The sequence below is a fragment of the Diceros bicornis genome, chromosome 17, assembly GCF_020826845.1.
Source record: "Diceros bicornis minor isolate mBicDic1 chromosome 17, mDicBic1.mat.cur, whole genome shotgun sequence".
Taxonomy (NCBI): Eukaryota; Metazoa; Chordata; class Mammalia; order Perissodactyla; family Rhinocerotidae; genus Diceros; species Diceros bicornis.
In genome coordinates this window covers 51,376,542-51,401,096 of record NC_080756.1, presented here as the reverse complement: position 1 = coordinate 51,401,096, position 24,555 = coordinate 51,376,542, and the positions used below count along the sequence as shown (strand labels likewise).

The following is a 24,555-nucleotide window of genomic DNA, read 5'->3' as shown; positions in this document are numbered from 1 at the left end:
AGCTTGTGGGTATAAAAGAAATTATTTTACTATAAATTTCCAAATTTGTGTCTCTTGTTAGTTTGTACCTCTTGACTCAGAACCATAGTACTGATATCATTCTCCTTAAGCCTCTCCCGTTTATTTATGAGTCTCATTAAAGTTCATTTTCCCTCTTCTCATTGTTGCCCACGTCCTCCCAGGCCTCCTCTTTATTCACCAGTGATGATGAATCACAACCTTCCGATCCATCAATGTCCACATGCATGATCCTCCTATCCTGGCCGCTCAGTCTCTTTGCCTCCCCATCTCTGACTGATTTCTCCACTCTGCCTCAGCCAGCTGCTCCCATGGGAACACTTTGGTCTTTGTCATACCTTTAAATGTTGCATCTCAAAAATGTCTTATTAAAGCCTCCCACCCCTCACAGACACCCTTACCCTTCTAGCTTGCCTGCTCATCTCTTTCCAACATGGAACGCTTTACCTCATTAGCATCTCCAGTCCTCCTCCAACTCTACTCTGTTGTAATCTACCAGTCTTCTTCTTCCTTCACTTTCCTCCATGTCCAACTTGATTCCATAATATGTTTCACTCTGCCAACAGACAAACTCCCTTGAACTTCATTGGGATCCCATTTGTTCAACAAAATTATTATCCTGTATATGAAATTAATTACTTGTTTATGTCAATGCCTGAGAAGCCAAGTGCTTCAAATTTATTGCAATACAAATTCCCTGTCACCAACGTGAAATTGCTTTAATGTTGCTGGGAGTCCTGTTACTTTTTTCAGGTCACCCCTCTTTCACATTCTCTAAAATTAATTTTATCGCACATTGGCCATTCTTAACAAATCTCTGACTCTTCCACATCCCTTCTTATTCTCAGAAAATGATCTACATCACAGATAAATAAAAGTCACCAGATTATCAGACTGAAAATCTCTCACCTGTCTCCCAATATGTACATGCATCTTATCTTCCTCTTCAATAAGGTCAATTTGGATCCACCCACACCTGTCACCCAAGAATCATACACTATTCATTACTCTTGTTTCCTTTTGAATATTCAATATTTTCTTAGTAATATCCTTCCCACCAGCTTAAAATTACATACAATTTTTAACCTTATTAGACCTCAAATCCCAATGTACTTACTACCCTCACTCTCTATCACTCTTAAAAAAGCAGAAGTTCTCCAAGTGATGTCTGCATTTCATCTCTATTTCTTATATTTTACTCTCATTACTCAAGCCATTACAACCTGGCTTCTGTCTCGATGACTCCGTTGCATTGGCCCTCTTTTTGGTCTTAAGTGATCTCTGCTTCACTAGATGGATCCTTTTATTTCTCTTTTAGTTGAGCTCTTAGCATTCAACACCATTCATCACTTTCTTCTTCTTAAACATTTCTTTCCTTATGCTATATTTTCTTGGTCTCTTCATCCACACTCATTGTTTCAATTGCTACCTATAAGCAAGTGTTTATACATATATATGTGTTGAAAAAATTTCTCCTTTAGGTTTCATTTCAGCTCATTTATTTCTTTGTCAATTAACATCTCCTCTTAGTGCCCCAAATATTGACAAGTAATACTCAACAACAGCTCTGAAACAAAAACGTAGTAAACATTCTCTTCCCAAATTTGTTCCTATTTAGTAAAGGTGACCATTTTTCAACTTGTTAAAAGCAGAGTTCTGCTTATCTCGTTCTGTGCACGTCTATGTCAATTACAAGGACTGTCGTATTTTAAGTAATAAAATATTCTCAAATTGTCTGCCTCTGCTCTGGCTCTGTCTTTGCAGTTTTATATGACACCATACTTGCTTCTATCTCTCTGCTCTTGCTACACCATTCTTCTTTAATGGTATGGGCCATTCTTACTAACATCACTGGGTCTTTGCCTGAAACACCCTCTCCCCCTTTTCTTTACCTAAGTAACTATAGGAATTCAATTTTTTAATACCTATTTTAATCTGTACTCGCCTAGGAAATCTTCATGAAATTCCTAAGCTAAGTCAATTTCTCATACCACTGTGTTCATAATTTACCTTTCCTTGTAGTCAATAATTAAAATTGTAATTTTAAAATAACTTCTGTAGTTATTTGACTGATAGATATTTTCTCCAAAAATTCTAAGTTCCATGAGGATAGACTCTATATCCATTATTGCTTATCATTTTATGTTTTGACATATAGTAGACACCCAAAAATGCAACTTAAATGAGTGAATCAGACAATAAATTATACAACATTCAATAAATTGTGTTTAAATAACTAACTGGATATACTTTTGGAAAAATAAACTTAGCTCCCTATGTCTAAAAACTTATAGGTTAATAAAATGCTAAACATAAGTAACATATATAAGAGAAGAAAACATGAAAATGTATTTTTAATCTTAGAGAAAGGCCAAGAAAAATACAAAAAAAAGACAAATTTTAAAAATAACATATTTGGTCAGACAAAAGGAAAACAAAATATTTATAATTTATGTAACACAGTGATGTATAGTACACATATATTAAGAATACCCACAGATCAATAAGAAAAAGACAGCCAACTTTCACAAATAGGCAAAAAGTGTAAATAAAAATTTAATACACACACACAAGAAACCCAACAAATCAATTAAAAATGTGAAAAGATGCTAAATTCTCACAGATAATAAGGGAAATACCATTTAAATAAACCAAAGATCACTAATTTTGGCCACGATATTGGCAAAAGTTAATGAGTTGCTATATCAGAAAAGAGACACAATAAGATTGGCAAATGTGTTCCTTAGGGGTTATTAGAAAGGTTGAAGTATAAAAATTACAGATTTGTTTTGTACATAAATTTCTCATACTAAATAATAAGGTAATGGTTCTGGGGAGTCAAGTCTATAAAAAAATTTTCATGTATCGTGAGTGAATGTCTTTTCAAAGGGGAATGTTTACTTATATATTGTGTACCAGAGAATATTACAGTCATTTCAAACAATAAGGATAATACATATGCAATGATATTGAAAGAATTCCAATATTTATATTTTTAAGAATAAGCCATTTATTTAACAAGATAGTTCATTCTGGGTTAGTGAGATACATATGATCATGTTTATGGGGAAAAAAAGAAAACCTTTTATTTCTTGAAATATGAAAAAATTCATATCCTATATATATTATATATAATGTATATAATATATTATATACGATATATATATAAAACATATGACGAAGTCTAATAGAAATATAATCAATTTCTTCCTAGAATGGTTCCCCAGGAGTCTTTCCCACCACGGACAATACCAGTTCAGTTTTTAAACAATAAGTTTGCTATTTTTTATTTCCAGTTGTCTCAGAAATGGAACCAAAATTATATGAAATACTACTGTAAAAAATAATGGGGAATAGCCACGGCAAAAGAGAGCAAGAGCTGGGACTGGGAGTGGGGTTAGGACAGGGGTGGGAGGAAGGGGAAGAGATGACGATTGGTTGCAGAGAGCAGAGGAACCGCATAAGCTGGAGTTCAGGATTAGGAGTTGAGGAGTGGCGATGGTACCCAGCTGTGTTTTGACCTGTAACAGCAGCTGCATCCCTTCTTCCTCAGTTCATCAACAGAGACTAAGCAGGGTGGAACCCAGTGCTGAGGTGCCCCCTCTGTGGTTGAAATCTGAATGTGTTACTGTAGGCGGCAGGGATAGGAAAGAAAAATGCTTGGACTGATGAGATGAGTACTATTTCCTCTAAGGCCTAGAACTGCCTCCCATACAAATAGTCCTGATCAGGGGCCGATCTGGTGGCACAGCGGTTAAGTTCGTGCATTTCGCTTTGGCAGCCCAGGGTTTGCCAGTTCTGATCTTGGGCACAGATCCTGGGTGCAGACCTACTCACTGCTCATCAAGCCATGCTGAGGCAGCATCCCACATAGAGGAACTAGAAGGACCTACAACTAGGATATACAACTAGGTGCTGGGGCTTTGGGGATAAAAAAAGAAAAAGAGGAAGATTGGCAATAGATGTTGGCTCAGGGCCACTCTTCCTCAAAAAAAAAGTTACCTTGAAAAAATAGATGAAATACCTTACAAACAAACAAATAGTCCTGATCAAGCAGCATAAAAATGTCCTAAAGAAGCCATCAAATTGATTTTCAGATTTTTACATGACTTGTGATTTAACAGTCTACAGAGAAATTCTATTTCTATTAGGTCTTACATAACAGCTTATAGTTGACCAGCATTCTGACTGGGTATCTCAATGTAATCCCATGTACTCTGACAATTCTGTTAACCTGAAGTTGTTGTATCCAGGTGCATGCTCCAGAATCATAATAACTTGGATATCTGCTGTGCAGTGTTCTCTCAGGAGAATACAAAGTATGTTTATTGTGAATGGACTTTTTTAACAAATGATTCTGGAATTTCTGGTCAGTGGAATCACATGATTTCACTCAACCTGGATTTGCAGTCACGGAACGTTCACCACATGGAAGAGAAGGGAATAGAATCAATGGAAGTTGAACCTGAGACAATTCTATCAACCTTTACAAACTGGTCCTGTTATTCTAGACCTAATCCTTTATCACATAGCTCAACCTAAGAGCCAAATTAGCAAGGCCACAAGACATCTCACATCTACATGCCCATCAATTCACTTACTATTCCATAATCACCAGCAATTCATTCAATAGCTCACAGTCTTCTGGCAATAAGCAGTATAACATTCAGAATATTTCAACAGAACCTTAAAAATAGCACATTGAAATCAAACTTGAATTACCACAAAGAAACAATTCTTCAAAATTACATTACTGTAGACCTTAAGCCTCCAGAAGTTTCTTTTTGGTCAATAGCTAGACTTTAAATAGAAATTAGCTCACTGTTTACACAGCTGCCAGCCCCCTAAATAATGATATGGTGATATCCAGTAGTCAATCTAAGATCTATATTTTAGCTAATGCCACCACAGGAGATGAATAGGTCATGGGGAATCAGCCCACATTCTTTACATCCACAAACTCTGGAGCATCTGCTGCCTTCAGGTAATATATCTGGACAAGTGAGCATAGTCCTACCTTTCTTCATCACCATCCTCTCAAAAGCAGAGCCATAGGCACTATCTGCAATTTCTCCTCCAGTGCTGGTCATTCAATCTAATACAAAATATACTTTCAAAATTACAGTTTCTCCAAATAAACCTCCTGCAATTTCACCAGGAATGATATTCCTACTTTTGAACTTACAAATAAGGCAAACTATCCTGGTAATTATATAGGAACAGTATCCAGCGCCTGATGGACCCCACGTTAGCACATGTGGCTAGAATAAGTGAAGCATGAAAGTTGAGTATGGCATCTGATGCTGCTGCCTACCACAAGCTTTATTGGAACACCAGAAGATCAGAATGGAAAAACTTGAAAGAGAACTTGAGATTCAAGAGAGAAAGCTGGATAAACTAAAATCTGAGGTCAATGAAATGATGAATAATATAACTCAGAGGCACTTGAAAAGATCAAATTTCGTATCCCAAGTACCTGAACTTAGAGAAATGCAACAGTTGAGAAGTTATAGTAGACAGCTCCAGATCGAAATGGACTGCTTAGAGAGATTGATTGATCTTTTCCAAACCTGAGAACCACATTTTAATCTCAGCACTATGCATAACTTTTATAACAATATCATATTTATAGATTCAGTGCCACCAAAACCCAAAGATCAAAGGTCCACCATCAAAACACCAGAATCTCAAGACATAGAAGATGATGAGTGAGCTCAGTATAATTCCACTGCATATATCTGAACCACCCAGCCTTTAGCCATTGCAAACAGCATAAGATGCCAAGGTATTTCTTAGCCGAAGGCCCTATATCTTTTCTAAAACCACAACTAAAGTTCAAGGAAATATTCTGTCATCAAGAGAAAAGTTTCACTGATATATAGGATTTTTCAAATTGAAAGTGTGACAAGATAGTGTTGTGCTGATGTTAAATGTCAGCCCACAAAGCTAATAATATCTTGGCGTAATGTTACAGGCAGTTAAATTCATAGCATGAAAAATTATCTGCTGAAAGACTTGGTTGTACTCTGCCTACAGTATCCTATTATGGATAATTCTCAACATTTGATATTCAGTGCTTGGGTGTTCCCAACAACTTTTCCCTTCATCTCACTACTGAATTGTGACAAGAGGAAGGAATAGAGTGATAGCTTTTTTTATTTTTAAACTTTTAGTAAAACACTTTATACCCAAAGAAAAGGAACAAGGTTCAACTATTTAAACTGCTTAGTGCCAAGGGATAGGGGAAGAAATAGAATAATCTGTGGTACTCTTGGTCTTTTCTTTATCTTCCTGAAAACATCTTCACTCTTAGAGGCTAGCATCTAGGATCTAAAGATGTTAAGCAAGCAGCATGCACTATCTATAAACTACGCAATGAAATACCCAAAAGCTTTCTGTCTTGAGTCTACTTTAAGTGATTCCTTGTCTTCTGGATTATTTTCTCATGTTCCTATTTGTATAGCGTAATATTCTTTGTTAACTAATTTGCTTTTTTTTCTTTCAGTGATTAAACATGATCATGTCTCTTTTTAAGCCTTGACTGAAAGAAACAATGTTTTAAAATCAAATGGCATTAATGAGATGAAACTATGTGCAAAATAACTTTAGTCTACTTATTCTGTACTTTGCTCTCGTAAGTGCTGGTGTTCTGGGAAGATGTGCTGGTACTGCAGAGTGGATTGCAGAAAATATGATGAGAATTATGTCCCTAGGACACACTATATACTGACTTTAGCAGTGGATGACATAACCATTGTGTTTTGTCTTCCATAGGGAAACTTAAAACAAAAGATATTTTCAAAGCAACAAGGTTAAGCTGACTTCATCTACCTGCTGTCTGGAAAAGTTTCACAAGAGATTATTGAGAAAATAAAATTTCAAAAAACCAGTAACAGCAGCAGTATTTACAACATTTTTTTTTTCTAATCTTGTCTTGGTGACAGTATCATATGTATTTATAAATTTAGTCCATTCACATTTAGAACAACTGAACAAAAGCTGAAAAAAAAAATAGCAAACTTGGACATTGAAGCGACCTCAAGCGTCTTGTATTTTGATGATAAACTTTATAAGGAAAATAAATAATAAGATGGTCAGGAATGTATATAACTGAATGAAATAAAGAGAAAGAAATAATATTATGTATTTTAAAGGATAGAATTAGAGAATTATGTATCAGTGCTTAAAATGAGGCTAAATGAAGTGCTAAAATGTTGCAAAAGACAGGATACAGTATACACCGTTACTTTCAGTAAATGTTTGCAAGTGGATGTTTAAAAAATAACCAGTTTGTTTAATGCCTCTTTTCTGATGGATGCTCCTTATATCAACTTCAAAGCCTTGACTTACAGGCTTTGCATTTTGTATATGGGAAGAAATATTACAATTTTGGTAAATTTGATGGTAAACCCAAATCTCTTGCATTTAATACCCTTTGTTAAAAAATTAGGCTTTGATTTTCAATTTCACTTGCAGTTCTGTGTGAAGATTGAATTGTTTTATTAATAAAAACTTATTTGGCTATCTTAAAAAAAATGGGACATATTGACTGTGAAGGAAGACAGAGATACCTGTCTAATTAAGAAAATATTTCATTTCACAATATAGATTCAGACAATAACCTCACTCTCATCCTCAGTCCCACTTCCCTTCCCATGATTATATTATATATTGACTATAATTCTCTACTTACAAATTATGCATGTTTTTAAGACTCTTGATATATTTTGCAAAATTATTTTTCAAGCATTTTATGTCAGCTCACCCTTCCATGATGACCACATAAGAAAGCCCCTCAAAAAATGTCATTTTTTAAATGAATTCATTTTATTGTATGTAAATTACATTGTAGTAAAGTTGCTGAAAACAACACAAATGGAGCACACATTCTGCAACCTTGCTTTGTCTTTTAAAGAAATTAAAAACTGAGAAAAATATCATCTTCTTAAGACATATTAAATTGCATCCTATTATTTTTAATATCCTTCATATTATAAGTATATTTATTTTTACATTGGTTTTTTTAATCTATGAAATTCTCCCTTTATGGTAGAGATACTTCACCAAATAGAGATGAAAAATATTAACTTCTGGGTTTTCATAAAACTCATCTATAGTTCATTTTTTTTGGATATGTTTTAAAATTTAGAGATAAATAGATTGATAGGTCTACAGATAAATAGACATTTCAAAATTGTTAATTTTCTTTGCCAGAATAATGTATCACTAATACACAATTCCCCATTGATTTCATGTTATTTCTACTTATGGTAGGGTCTATTTTAGTCTTATCTATTCCTTGCTTGTGGGGAATAATCAAAGAATAGATAATGGTTATTAATTTACTGTTGATTAGCTCACCTTACATAAATGAAAAGCCACTTTAATTATTTAGTTTTATAATATGCTTAGTGTTTATTCAAGCTAACATCATTATTGAGTTTTATAAAAATTTATTAGCTAATCTTAGCTATTTGTTCCCCTATATGAACTTCACCTATCTAATCTCTAATACCAAGTTCTATAGAATTTCTATTAGGACTTTGTTCTGCAATTTACTTTATGTATAAATTGATCTGGAAAGAATTGTCATCTTTACAGTATTTGCTGGTGTGTTATTCCTCAAGTTAATCCAGATGACTTCAGTTATACCATACAAAGCCACAACATTTTTTATCACTTTGATTACAAGAGATGAGCTTCTATTTTTTTAAAAAAGCATGTATTTTTATTTATTTATTATTCTATCCTTCTATCATTCCACTTATTCACATAACTATCCATCTACTTAATTTGGGAAATAATTTTAAGTTATGTATTTCCTCTAAAAGGAGTAAATTACAGTGGGGAGAAGTCAAGATGGTGGTGTAGGCAGACTCTGAACTCCCCTCATCCTGCAGACACAGCCAATTTGCAACAATTCTTGGAAAAATTACCCCTGAGAGAGAACTGAAAACTGGATATGAGGACCTCTTGCAACAAATGACAATCCTAATCGAGGTGGAAAAGGCAGAAATTCACTTCTGGAGAGAAAAAACACCACCTTCACAAGCCTCAGTTTTTCATGGCCTCCCAGGAGCAGTCCAAAGGTATGCAACTGGTGGGGCCCTGAGCTGGGGAGCACCCCCGCTGTAGGCATTTTGTGGACCCAGCACAATCGAGACAAGTGGCATAATATCTGACTTTGCTTGCTGCTAAAACATTGGGGAGTCCCCCCAGAAAAGCTGGTTCACAAAGAAATTAAAACCAGCTCTTAAAGGGCCCATGGACAAACTCACCCATTTCAGAGAACAACCTAAAAACAGGAGAAAGAAAGGTGCACAGGCCTTTGGGGAAAAGAGACTCACCTGATAGGCACTGAGTGCATCTCGTGGAGAGATGAGACCTCTCCAGGGACTGGGACATTGGTGGTGGCGATTGTTGTGGCATGGTGTGGGCGTGCTGACACAGAGGCTGGCAGATGGCATTGGAGTTCTCCCTGGGGCCTGCTAGCCCAGGGTCTGCCCCAAACACCAGATCACCGATTTAATCTAGCTCAGCCAGGGCAGGCAGCCTGCCGTAGGGACTTGCCCCACCAGACAACAAGCCCTTGGGCAACTTGTGGGGCTGCTAAGGGAGCTGCCTGGATTCTCCACAGCCTAGTGACTGGGTCTGCCTCTGTAGGGCAGGCTGTGTGCAAGGAGTGGGTAGAGAATGTGGGGTGGTGGTGGAGAATGTGGGGTGGTGGTGAAAAATGCGGGGCTCCTGCCTTGGAGAGACTGGGTCCACTTCAGGAGGTTGGGGCACGCACACAGGACAGGACTGTGTTGACTGTGTGTGTGGACCTGTAGGTGGTGGGGCTTCTCAGCTGAAGAACACTTGTGCTTCTCAAAGAGTGACATAGGGGGTTAGCCCCACCTTCCATAGCCTGAAACAATTGGGTGTTCCCATGTCTGAGACCAGCCTCACATGGCTGCAATCCTCAGAGAGTTGACAAGGGACCTAAACGCTAGAGGCTTATAACAATTGTAAGCACCTGAGCCTAACAACCTGCCACGCTGGGGGCCTACTCACTTAATAGAAGTATGGCAACACAAATGTGTTATTAGAACTTGCAGTCAACTGTGCTGGCACTCCCCACATCCAATAAAGAGAATGAAGGGCCCACAGCAACTACATGCAGATGAGCATTACAACAGCTCACCAGGGGCATAGCTCAGCCTCCCTCGTCACCTACTGGAAGAACAACCCTGCCACAACAGCAGGACACACATAGCCCACACAGGGGTCACTTCTGGAACATTTGCAACTGGAGAGGAGAGGGAAGCACACTGCAAGGCCTCCTAAGGCATCACTTATATGAGGTCACCTCTCTAAGAGCAGGAGACATAGCTGACCTACCTAATACATAGACACAAGTACAGGGAAAGAGGCAAAATGAGGAGGCAAAGGAATATGTTCCAAGTAAGGGAACAGGACAAAACACCAGAAAAGGAAGTAAGCGAAATAGAAATGAGCAACCTACCCAACAGAGAGTGCAAACAAAGAGTGTTAAGGATGCTTACTGATCTGGGGAGAAGAATGGATGATCTCAGTAAGAATGTCAACAAGGAAATGGAAGATATAAAGAAGAACCAATCAGAAATGAAGAATACAATACTGGAAATGAAAAATCACTAGAGGAACTCAAAAGCAGAGTAGAGGATACAGAAGAACAGATCTGTGAGCTGGATGAAAGACTAGAAGAAATCACCCACGCTGAACAGATAAAATAAAAAAGAATTAAAAAGAGTGAGGACAGTCTAAGGGATCTCTGGGACAACATCAAGTGCACTAACATCTGTGTTATAGGTGTCCCAGAAGGAGAAGAGTGAGACAAAGGGACAGAGAATCTATTTGAATAAACAATAGCTGAAAACTTCCCTAACCTAAGGAAGGAAACAGACACCCAGGTACAGGAAGCACAGAAAGCACTAAACAGGGTAAATCCAAAGAGGCCCACACCAAGACACATCATAGTTAATACGTCCAGAATTAAAGATAAAGAGAGAATCCTAAAAGCTGCAAGAGAAAGACAAGTTACATACAAAGGAAACCCCATAAAGCTATCAGCTGACTTCTCAGCAGAAACCTTACAGGCTAGAAGAGAGTGGCATGATATATTTAAAGTACTAAAAGGAAAAAACCTACAGCCAAGAATACTCTACCCAGCAAGGTTAACCTTCAAAATAGAAGGAGAGATAAAAAGTTTCCCAGACAAGCAAAAATTAAAGGAGTTTGTCACCAAAAAACCAGTAGTACAAGAAACAGTAAAGGGACTTATTTAATGTGAAAAGAGAAGACCACAAATAGGAAAAATTATCTATTTCCATGATAAGAGGGGAATGGATACAAATGCACAAAAAAGAGCTTAGATATGGTATCAAAAACGTACAATGTGGGAGGAAGGGAGTTAAAGAATAGAGCTTTCAGAGAGAGGTCAAATTACAGAGACTATCAACTTAATATAGACTGCTATATACGTAAGTTACTATATATGAACCCCATGGTAATCACAAAGCAGAAACCTATAATAAATACACAAAAAACTAAGAGAAAGGAACCCAAACATAATACTAAAGAAAGCCATCAAACCACAAGGGAAGAGAGCAAGAGAAGAAGAAAGGAACAGAGAAGAACTACTAAAACACCAAGAAAAACAAGTTAAAAAATGGCAGTAAGTACATACTTATCAATAGCTACTTTAAATGTTAATGGACTAAATGCTCCAATTAAAAGGCATAGGGTTGCTGACCAGATAAAAAAACAAGACCTGTATATATGCTGCATACAAGAGACACATTTCAGGCATACAGACATTCACAAACTGAAAGTAATGGGATGGAAAAAAATACTGCATGCTAATGGCAATGAAAAGAAAGCTGGGGTAGCAGTACTCATATCAGACAAAATAGACTTTAAAACAAAAGCTGTAACAAGAGACAAAGAAGCACACTACATAATGATCAAGGCAACAATCCAACAAGAGGACATAACACTTGTAAATATCTATGCACCCAATGCAGGAGCACCTAGATATATAAAGCAATTATTAACAGACATAAAAAGAAAAATAGACAATAACACAATAATAGTAGGGGACTTTAACACTCCACTTACACCAAAGGATAGATCTTCCAAGCAGAAGATCCACAAGGAAACATTGGCCTTAAATGGCATACTCGAAGAGATGGACCTAGTAGATATATACAGAACATTCCACAAAAACCAAGGAATACACATTCTTTTCAAATGCACATGGTATATGCTCCAGGATTGATAACATATTAGGCCAGAAAACAAGTCTCCATAAATTTAAGAAGATTGGTTAATATCAAGCATCTTTTCTGACCACAATGGTATGAAACTAGAAATCAACTATAGGAAGAAAATCAGAAAAGCCACAAATATGTGGAGATTAATCAAAACGCTACTGAGCAATGATTGGGTCAACAAAGAAATCAAAGGAGAAATCAAAAAATACTTGGAGACAAATGAAAAGGAAAACAAGACGTGCCAGCATTTATGGGATACAGCAAAAGCAGTACAAAGAGGGAAGTTTATAACAATACAGGCCTATCTCAATAAACAAGAAAAATCTCAAATAAACAATCTAGCAATGCACCTACAGGAATTGGAAAAAGAAGAACAAACAAAGCCCAATATCAGTAGAAGAAGGGAAATAATAAAAATAAGAGCAAAAATAAATGAAATAGAGATTAAAAAAATAGAAAAAATTAATAAAACCAAGAGCTGGATCTTTGAAAAGGTAAACAAAATTGACAAACCTTTAGCTAGACTCCCCAAGAAAAAAAGAGTGATGGCTCAAATAAGTAAAATCAGAAATGGAAAAGGAGGAATTACAACGGACACCTCAGAAATACAAAAGATTATAAGAGAATACTATGAAAAGCTATATGCCAACCAATTTGACAATCTGGAAGAAATGGATAAATTCTTAGAATCATACAACCTTCTGAAACTGGATCAGGAAGGAATAGAGAATTTGAATAGACCAATCACCAGTAAGGAGATCGAAACTATAATCAAAAACCTCCCAATGTTGTTGCTAATGGGATGATTTTGTCTTTTTTTATGGCTGAGTAGTATTCCAATGTATATATCTACCACATCTTCTTGATCCAATCATCAGTCGAGGGACGTTTAGGTTGCTTCCACTTCTTGGCTATAGTGAATAATGCCGCAATGAATATAGGGGTGCATAAGCCTCTTTGGATTGTTGATTTCAGGTTCATTGGATAGATTCCCAGTAATGGGATAGCTGGATCATAGGGTATTTCTATTTTTAATTCTTTGAGGAATCTCCATACCGTTTTCCATACAGGCTGCTCTGGTTTGCATTCCCACCAGCTGTGTATGAGGGTTCCTGTTTCTCCACATCCTCTCCAACATTTCTTGTTTTTTGTGTTGGTGATTATAGCCATTCTAATGGGCACAAAGTGATATCTTAGTGTTGTTTTGATTTGCGTTTCCGTGATGATTAGTGATGTTGAACATCTTTTCATGTGCCTATTGGCCATCTGTATACCTTCTTTAGAAGAGTGTCTGTTCATTTCCTCTGCCCATTTTTTAATCGGGTTGTTTGTTTTTTTGTTGTTCAGTTGTGTGAGTTCTTTATATATTATGGAGATTAACCCCTTGTCAGATATAATGATGGGCCTGGAGGGTATTATGTTAAGTGAAATAAGCCAGAAAGAGAAAGACAAACACTGTATGATCTCACTCATATGTGGAATATAAACCAACACATGGACAGAGAAAACTGTATTGTGGTTACCAGGGGCAATGGGGATAGGGGGTTGGCAAAAGGGGAGAAGGGAGACATATATATGGTGACAGACAAACAAAAATATACAACTCAAATTTTCACAATGTTATAAACTATTAAAACATCAATAAAAAAATAAATAAATGAAAAAATATCACCCCACATTCATTAAAAAAAAAATCCTCTCCCAAAACAAAAGTCCAGGACAAGATGGCTTCCCTGGTGAATTCTACCAAACATTCAAAGAAGACTTAATACCTATCCTTCTCAAACTCTTCCAAAAAATTGAGGAGGGGGAGAAGCCCCCTAACACATTCTATGAAGCTGACATTACCCTGATACCAAAACCAGACGAAGACAACACAAAAAAAGAAAATTACAGGCCAATATCACTAATGAACATCGATGCAAATATCCTCAACAAAATACTAGCAATTCACATACAACAATATATTAACAAGATTATACACCATGATCAGGTGGGATTTATTCCAGGGATGCAGGGATGGTTCAACATTTGCAAATCAATCAATGTGATACACCACATTAATAAAATGAAGAATAAAAATCACATGATCATCTCAATAGATGCAGATAAAGCATTTGAAAAGATACAGCATCCATTTATGATAAAAACTCTGAATAAAATGGGTATAGAAGGAAAGTACCTCAACATAATAAAGACCATATATGACAAACCCGCAGCTAATATCACCCTCAATGGTGAAAAACTGAAAGCTATCCCTCTAAGAACAGGAACCAGACAAGGATGCCCACTCTCACCACTCCTATTTAACATAGTACTGGAAGTCCTAGCCAGAGCAATCAGGCAAGAGAAAGAAATAAAAGGGATCCAAATTGGAAAGGAAGAAGCGGAACTGTCACTGTTTGCAGATGACATGATTTTATATATAGAAAACCGTAAAAAATCCACCAAAAAACTTTTAGAAATAATAAACGAATACAGTAAAGTTGCAGGATACAAAATCAACATACAAAAATCAGTTGCATTTCTATACACTAACAACAAAGTAGCAGAAAGAGAAATTAAGTATACAATCCCATTTACAATTGCAACAAAAAGAATAAAATACCTAGGAATAAACTTAAGCAAAGAGGTGAGAGACCTATACACTGAAAACTATAAAATATTGATGAAAGAAATTGAAGAAGACACAAATAAATGGAAAGATATTCCGTGCTCTAGGATTGGAAGAATTAACACAGTTAAGATGTCCATACTTCCTAAAGCCATCTATAGATTCAAGGCAATCCCTATCAAAGTTCCAACAACATTTTTCACAGAAATAGACCAAAGAATCCTAAAGTTTATATGGGACAACAAAAGACACTGAATAGTAAAAGGAATCCTGGGAGAAAAGAACAAAAGCGGGAGATATCACACTCCCTGACTTCAAAATATACTACAAAGCTATAGTAACCAAGACAGTATGCTACTGGCACTAAAACAGACACACAGGTCAATGGAACAGAATTGAAAGCCCAGAAGTAAACCCACACATCTATGGACAGCTAATTTTCGACAAGGGAGCCAAGAATATACAATGGAGAAAGGAAAGTCTCTTCAACAAATGGTGCTGGGAAAACTGGACAGCCACGTGCAAAAAAATGAAAAGAGACCATTACCTTACACCATAAAAAAAAATTAACTCAAAATGGATTAAATACTTGAATGTAAGGCCTGAAACTATGAAACTTCTAGAAGAAAACATAGGCAGCATGCTCTTTTTCATCGGTCTTAGCAGCATATTTTCAAGCACCATGTCTGACCGGGCAAGAGAAATGATAGAAAAAATAAACAAATGGGACTACATCAAGCTAAAAAGCTTTTGCAAAGCAAAGGAAAACATCAACAAAATGAAAAGACAGCTTAACAATTGGGAGAAGATATTTGCAAACCATATATAAAGAACTCATGCTTCTCAACAAGGAAAAAACTAACAACCTAATTAAAAAATTGGCAAAAGACCTGAACAGACATTTCTCCAAAGAAGACATACAGATGGCCAACAGGCACATGAAAAGATGTTCAGCATCATTAATTATCAGGGAAATGCAAATCAAAACTACAATGAGCTATCACCTCATGACCCTCAGAATGGCTATAATTAACAAGACAGGAAACAACAAGTATTGGAGAGGATGTGGAGAGAAGGGAACTCTCATACACTGCTGGTGGGAGTGCAAACTGGTGTAGCCACTATGGAAAACAGTAGGGAGATTCCTTAAAAAATCAAGGATAGAACTACCATATGATCCAGCTATTTCACTGCTGAGTATTTATCCAAAGAATGTGAAAACATCAATGTGTAAAGATACTTGCACCCCTCTGTTCATTGCAGCGTTATTCACAATAGCCAAGACATGGAAGCAACCTAAGTGCCCATCAAGGGACGAATGGATAAAGAAGATATGGTATATATACACAATGGAATACTACTCAGCCATTAGAAACGATGAAATCCAGCCATGTGACAACATGGATGGACATTGAGGGTATTATGCAGCGTGAAATAAGTCAGAGGGAGAAGGTCAGGTACAGTATGATCTCACTCATTAAGTAGTAGATAATAACATCAAACAAACACATAGAGACAGAGATTGGATTGGTGGTTATCAGAGGGGAAGGGGAGAGGGAGGAGGGTGAAAGGTGTAATTAGGCACATGTGTGCCGTGATGGATAGTGGTTAGTATTTGGGTGGTGAACATGAGAACATGTAATCTATTCAGAAATAGAAGTATAATGATGTACACCTGAAATTTATACACTGTTATAAACCAATGTACCACAATAAACCAAAAAAAAAGAAAAAAAGGAATGTGGGTGTGGTGGCAACAATATTTGTTTGTGTGTTTGTGTGCTTATGTGCACGCACGTATTTTAGGTAGTCAGGAAATTAGAGGGCAAGAAAAGATGATGCAAGATTAGAATTCCATAGAGTCATTGCCTGTTATGGGTTCTCCAACATTTTATTAGTTTGAAAGGAAAATATGTTTTATCCCAAAGTTAAATTAGTGTTTTCCTGTTGCATGATTGAAATTATGACTTCAACCTAAGGGAATTTTATAAATATATTAATAATTATACCCAAGGTGCCATTAAAGGACCCTTTTCCTTAGGGCTTAGTAATTCTAGACTTAAGAATGAGTTCAAGTGTCACTGAATCAAAGAGTGCACAAAAACATCAAAAGATAAAAATCTTTATATTTAAGTGGGATGTTATAAACCTCATTAAATTATAACGATATTTATTAAATGAAAATAAAAGATAAAAGAAGTAAATTACATGCCCTGTGAGAACTTCGTGCCTTGCTCAAATCTGTATCTCTAGCACATAGAATAGTGCCTGGAACAGAATAAAACTCAATAAATGTTTAACAAATGTATTAACATATTAATGAGGTAAAGTGTTAGGTTTTAATTACTATCAGAAATAAATTTAAGAGATGTGTTGAATGATTTTTTAGATGTGTTTTGAGTAGTTTTTATTTTAGATATAGCTAAAGAAACAAGTGAATAAATGTAAGAATAATTTAAAAATAGAATGATACAAGCTCTGCACAATACCCTCTGAATCAGTTGCATGAAACTCTAACTAAGACCTATCATCACACTATAGAAATCTGATATCCACCGTACATCTTTAGTTTTTCTCATTGGTTCCAGCTTAATCACGATATAAGATGACAACTTGGAGCTTATCTACATTGTTTAATTATCTTCTGGGCTTTTGCCTAAGAAAAAAAAAATTTAATGTCAGTACCACCTAAAAACAATTTGTAACATTTGATTAGAAAGAGGGAGGATTAGGACTTTAACTCTTACATAATTGTGATATGTATTTAAATTCTCTGTGAATTTGCAACGATACCAACATTTTGGGTTTGTCAAGTACAGTTTCTTTGTTGCCATTCCTTGAGATTGGAATCAGAGGACAAACCGGATTAAGAATTAGGTTAAGACAATGAATGAAGATTTAGACAGAATTAATTTAAGATATATCTGGAACATCAGATACAATCAGTAAGTAGTTGAACATAGAGTTTGAGATATAAATATTGGAATAATTAGTATGTAAGTATTGTATGAAACCCGAGAAAGAGTCACGGTCTCCTAGTCTCTAGAGTAAGAAAATGATAAAGGCTATATAACTCAGAGATAGACCAACATTCACAGTCCTAAAGGAAGAATGGAGACACCACAAGGGAGGAGAAGAAATGGTCAGAGATCTTAAGAGAAACCCAGGATGGAAAGCCATCAGTAAAATTTAAGTAAGAAGAATTCAATCATGGTAAATCTTTTAAGGAGATAAATAAATATTGAAATTTCGTCTGGATTCAGAGAGTAGAAGAGTTTTGGTGACCTTATAAGATCAAGTTTTCTCGAATGTCAGAAAAGAAAGTGTGAGCAGAGCACTGAACTGGAGAAGACGGGGCGAGACATGTGCTCATTTAGATTCAGTCCAAACAGGTTCTAAGTTTCTGGGAGACCTTATCTATGAAACATTTTCCAATTTGTTGTCTCTTCTTTATCCTCACGTTATTTGTCTTACCTGATGTATCATTTCCTGTGGGTTCCCATCTCTTTACTTTCAGTTGTTGTGTTAATATTCCTAACTACAAGTTTGATCATGCCACTTTTCAAATGATTCAATCGGTGAATCTCTACTTCTACACTTTTTTGAAGCATGCATGTAAAATAGTATGAGTAATAAACAACTTGGTTCTAAATCAAGGTCTGAAAATCAGAGGGAGTGACTTGGTGACGTACACTTTGGAAACCATTAGAGAACACCTTTATTTAAATTTCCATCCTGTCCTAATATGTTTGAGATGCAATAGCAACATTAGTTTCTCCTTTTACCTAGGTTCTGACAGTGACTTCCTGAATTTTTAAGATGGTGCCTGTGGCCCCTTATGTACAGTATACAACGTACAATTTATACCAAACTTTTCCTCCAGATCTACAGAAAATTCATCCTGACATTTTCGGGCTGTGTGGTACAAGAGGTAAAAATACCCAAACTTAATTAAATATGTTGTTTGATACTCATTAATTCATTCACTAAACTAATAATTATTTAGAATCTACAATGTAGCCAGGTCTCTGCAAAGCACTGAAGAGAGATAGATACTGAAGTTCAGTTTTTTAGTCTAATTGAGAAAGATATGGAAATAATTATAAGTAATTGTGTAAGGGGCAGTGATAGGGATGTGCAGTTTGAAAGAGAACCACAAAATCAAATCCTGGCATGAGTTGAAGTAGAACAGAGGTTAGAAACAGTTTTAAGAGATGGTATCTGATTTGAATCCTAAAGAACCACGAAGAGTAAGAGTTAATGATGTAAGTTAAGGGAAACGCAGACAAAACAAAGAAAACAACATAAAATTGTAGACAGAACAAGCAGTCCTCGTGGCAGCATAAGAGATTAAGAGGGCAATGAGAGGAAATGAGACCGGAAAGATGGCAGGAGTGAGGAACAATCTTGTGTCTCTTCAAGCAAGTTTACTTTATTTCATTGGTAACAGAAGCTTACTGGGTTGCATAAAAAATCTGATATTGACTGATTTGAGTTTTACATGTATAATTGGCTGCTGTGGAGAAATGGAATTGACATTTCAGACAAGCAAGGAAGGTCATAAGGAGACAGTTGTAAGATACCAGCAGCAGTTCAGGAGAAACATTATATGTGTTTTAATGAGGAATATTATGATAGGAATATAAAATAATAATTAAAGCGATTAATAATAATAGTAATAGATTTAGTAAATTTAAGAGTGATCCTACCAGGCCTTGATGAATGACTAAAGTCCATGAGACTGAAAAGGAAAGAGGAGAGGGAAGGTCAAGGATGATATTGGCATTTTGGGGGTAACTGAGTTGGTACCGATGGTCGAGATCGCTTAACGTTGGACATGTTTAGCATGAAGTGCCTATCCTCAGAGTTTAGGAATTCATCCCACCCAAACCTGGAGTTTTAAAACACTAAAGGATAGCTTTAAATGACTAGAGTGGGCCTACTCTGCTATATATAAAACAAGTAAGTAGATTGAGTTTCTGACAAAAACATTGATTTACTTCTTGAAGTCTCTAGATAAAGATTTGAAAACCGTGACTCCAGCTTGGGATCTATCCTGTTCAGAAGATCTGCTTTTAAACAAAGACAAACCTGTATTTCTTCCTGTTTCCTAAGTCTGTCTCAGAACAAAAACAAAGGTTCTAACTTAGAATCTTTGCTGAATACATCAGTATGAATTAAATTAATTAATATGTCAATGTTCACATTGAAAAAAATATATTATTTTCATATATACCCCAATTTAAACCCCATTAAAATCCCTGAAATATTTCATTAGTAAAAATCGCAAACAGAAGATTTCACAAAAGCTCTTTGATCTGAGTGTTTAGATTAATATATGTGGTTAAGTCTATATGTTCTAAGTCCTCTAACAAAATATATTTCGATAATTAAGATTTTCTTTTTCAAATAAGCATCAGAAAGTAACTAATTTTCCTAATAATAAGACTATATACAATTGAAATATCAATAGAGTTCAAACTGAACTCTATTTCATGAACTAAATTTCCCCCTTTACTATGTTCTAACACAATAACTCAAAGGTATGCAAAAACTTACCCTTCATTTGTGAAAGAATAAGGTACTCTGCTATTTTGCTCTGAACTTATAAAGACACACCCCTTTTCTTTATAATATTGTTAGTCCTTTTATTGTTAGTCTTCTATTATTTATGCATCTTTTATTGTTAGTCCTTTAAGATTCTAAAGGCTTTCTCCAAACTTCCCAACTTTATACACACCTCAGAATAAAAATGCCAAATTTTACAATTTTGGGCTAGAGAATTTTCTAGAATTTAGCTAGATTTATGTAGCTATTGTGTAGATTTAGCTACACATTTAAGAAAATCTTGCCAACGGAGCTTTCAGGAATTTGGCCTTGTATTTCCCCTTTCTTTCTCAGTGAGCCTATAGTTGATTTTGTATCTCACACACCAAAGACTCTCACTTCTGTTAGGGTAAAGGGATTTTGACAAATCTATTTTCCAAAAGGAAGGCAAAATCAAAGAGCTAAGCAGTAAATACAGCATTGAATACAAAGATTTATTAGAGTAAATAGTATTTTTTATATTAATCCCCATAAATCTTACCTCTGTGTACAGGAAATTTCAAATTTGTAAAGCATAATTCTTTGGTTCTATAATTAAAATGTTAATTCACAAGGCAAATTACTTTTAAAACAAATCACTTTTAAACAGCATAAAAAGGAAAAATGAATTAGTCTTTTTAATATTATCTTTTTATATTTTGATATTATTTGCAAAACCAGTACAAAAACATACAAAATTTTATACACACAGGAAAATCCACAATATTTTACAAATAGACCTGATATGTTTAATTAAACAATTAAACGTTTTTTAAGAAAACATCCTTCCTTAGCAGAATAAGAGATTTAATATTGGCAACAGATTTCTAAAGTCACTTTTAGTCACTGACTCGCAATCATAGATTTAAATTTCTTCTGGCAAATCTATTTTGTAATACTAAATTTCCTTTGTGTATTATTGTCTTTGTAAATGTAGTCAATGGTAATCCATTAATTAATGGCTATTAATAATCATTTCTAATAAAAAAGTGATTGAACTTTTATATAAGCCCTATCAACTAATCCCTAAGCTTTCAGATTCCCCTCTCCATATGTATGCATGGTCACACTTTGTATGCTGACAATTATGAAAGCTTAGTCTTCTTTCTTCCTTATTTCTAACATATCTGTGAATATCTTTAAATCAATCTCATTTTCTCTGCTAGTGTCTTATTCACTTTGTTGCTCTGCAAATTTCCCTCATTTTGTCCTCTTCGTAGTTTTCTGTTGTCAAGAAGTATATTTACAGAAATAGCTTGATTTCAAACCTTTCCATTAATCAATTCACACATAATTCAGCTCATCGTTTCAGCCAAATAATTAGTAAACAACACCTCTGACCATGTTGATGTCATAAGCTGAGCTACACATACTCTGGAAGCCACACAGTCCACCACAGCCTTGACAGTGGGAGTGCTTGCTGTAAATCTACAGGTGTGAGCAGAGGCACCTGCACATGCTCACCCACTCACGCTCACAGTGATTTTTCTATTTACTCTTCTGTCATACATATATCCAGTTTTGGTATACATTCAGTTTTATTGGTCATATTTTACTTTTAAGTGCTTGAAGTGGTGTAAGAGTTACCCCACCTCCTTTTCAAATCCTCATAGCCCCTGAGAAGCAATAAACATTTTATCTTTTCATTGTTGTTACTGATAGAGCATATGAAATACATTAAGACAGAAAATAATGTATCTTTGAGCATGTTGTGTCTTGTTCGAAATATTTTTTACACTCTTTCATTGGGTCAAATCTTAAACATCCCAGAAACCTATTTTCAGACAAAGACTTTCCACTGCCTGCATTTGAGTGAGGCCCACTTGACATACTCCTAACGAAGCCTAGGCTCACATTTACCATTGTCTTATTACTCTGCACTGTAATGTTCATGTCTTGCTCCTCCGTAGATTACAAGTAACATATGTTAGAAGCCTTAGGACTAACACAGTAACTGGCCATGTATGTTAACTCAATAAATGTGAGTTCAGTGAACAAACAAATGGTGGAGATTTTATGCTTTTTCCTAGAACTTCTATTCTTTCTGTACCACAGATAGAAAAGCAACAATAATATTTAAGATATAACTCAGATAAGTATCTCTCTTGATTTTTACTTTTCTGACAGTCATAATTTTTAAAGTGAATGAAGAAAAAGAGAAGCATTTGTGAAAGGTATATAAAATACAATCAATTAGAATCCAATATTTTTTTAAATAAACCATTTGGAAAAATTTAAGTGGTTAATACAGTTTCTGCCTCTTCTGCCTCTTCTACTTCTACAAGCAGCTCTCCTCAATACTAGATTCAACCACCTGCAAACTAAAGTAAAACTGCTTATATTAAACTGTAGTCAACGTAGTAAATGCAGTTAAGAAGTATTAAAATGGAAAGCATGACTTAAATGTGAACAGTCTGCAAATATGATCCATTTGTTTCTATTTTTAGTTAACAAAAATCATTCAAAGACATTAAAATTGTTGATGTGCATGTACGTAATGATAGAGTATAAAATACATGAGGCCAAAACTGATAATACTGCATGAAGAAACAGACAAATTAATTCTTATAATTGGAGATTTCAAGACATCTCCATCAGTAATTGACAGACACAGCAAGCAGAAAATTAGTAAGGATATAGTTGACCTGATAGCACTATCAATCAACTTGACGTGATTAACATTTATGGAATAATTCATCCAACAACAGCAGAATACACATTCTTCTCAAACTTGCATGGAACATCCACCAAGGTAAACCACATTTAGAGCCCTAAAACACACCTTAACAAATTTAAAGGAAAAGAAATTATATGAAGCATTTTTACAGACCACAGTGGAATAAATATAGAAATCAATAATAAAAGATAGCTGAAAAATCCCTGAATAATTGGAGATTAAACAACACATATAAAAACAAATGCATCAAAGAGGAATTCTGAAGAGAAAGTAATATATATTTGCAACTAAATGAAAATACAACTTATCAAAATTTGTGAGGTGTAGCAAAAGCAGTGCTTACAAGGGAAATTTCTGGCATTATCTGCATGTAATATAAAAATAAAAACATCAAGAATCCAAACTTCCATCTTAAGAAACTAGAGTAAGAAAAGCAATTTAAGCCTCAAGGAAAGAGAATAAAACGTATTATAAAAATTAAAGTAGAAAAAAACAAAATTGAAAACAGAAACCAAAAGAGAAAAATCAATGCAACCAAAACCTGGTTCTTTAAAAATGTCAGTAAAATTGATAAAATTCTAGCTATGCTAACCAAGAAAAAGGAGAAGACACAAACTACTAACATCAGAAATGAAAGAGGAGACATCATTACAGATTACATCCAGACTGTGTGATGTTAGCATAAGGGTAGACGTAATAGATTAGTGAAACAGAATAGAGAGTGCAGAAAAAACAACTAGACTTGTGGTCAATTATCTTTTGACAGATGTTATTTCCTTTTAATATCTGTGTGGTCTGTAGCTACGTCTACTTTTTCATTTCTGACTTGCTTTTTTTCCCACCTTTGTCAATCTGCCTAGATGTTTATCAATGTTATTAATCTCTAAAAAAAAACAAACTAGTTTTTTGGTTTACAGATATTCTCCATTATGTTTCTGTTTTATTTTTTATTTTTGCTCTTATCTTAATTATTTCTGTTCCTCATTGTTTTACATTTAATTTTCTATTCTTTATTATATTTTCTTAAGTGGAAGCTTAGTTAACTGATATGAGAACTTTATTTTCTCTTAAAAGCCTTTAATGCTATTAATTTCTCTCTAAGTACTACTTTACCTGTATCCCACAAATGTTCATATGTTGTATTTTTATTTCCATTCAGTTCAAAATATGTTCCATTACACACAAATTGTAAGCTTGATATGGTCACACAGATTTCTGAAAATCTCTTTATTTTTCACTAATTTGGGGAGGGAGTGCTTCTTCAAATTATATAACTTCTATAGACCTCTCCTCAAGTTCACTGACCTCTTTTTCTGTTACCTCTGTCTGCTGTTCAATCCTTCCAAAAATATTCCATTTCAGTGTAC

At 35.1% G+C, this 24,555-nt stretch overlaps 1 pseudogene; it reads left to right on the top strand.

Moving 5' to 3' along the window:
- The first annotated feature begins 4,275 nt into the window (after nt 1-4,275).
- On the top strand, nt 4,276-5,900 carry LOC131415587 (TGF-beta-activated kinase 1 and MAP3K7-binding protein 2-like; annotated as a pseudogene).
- Nucleotides 5,901-24,555: the final 18,655 nt, after the last annotated feature.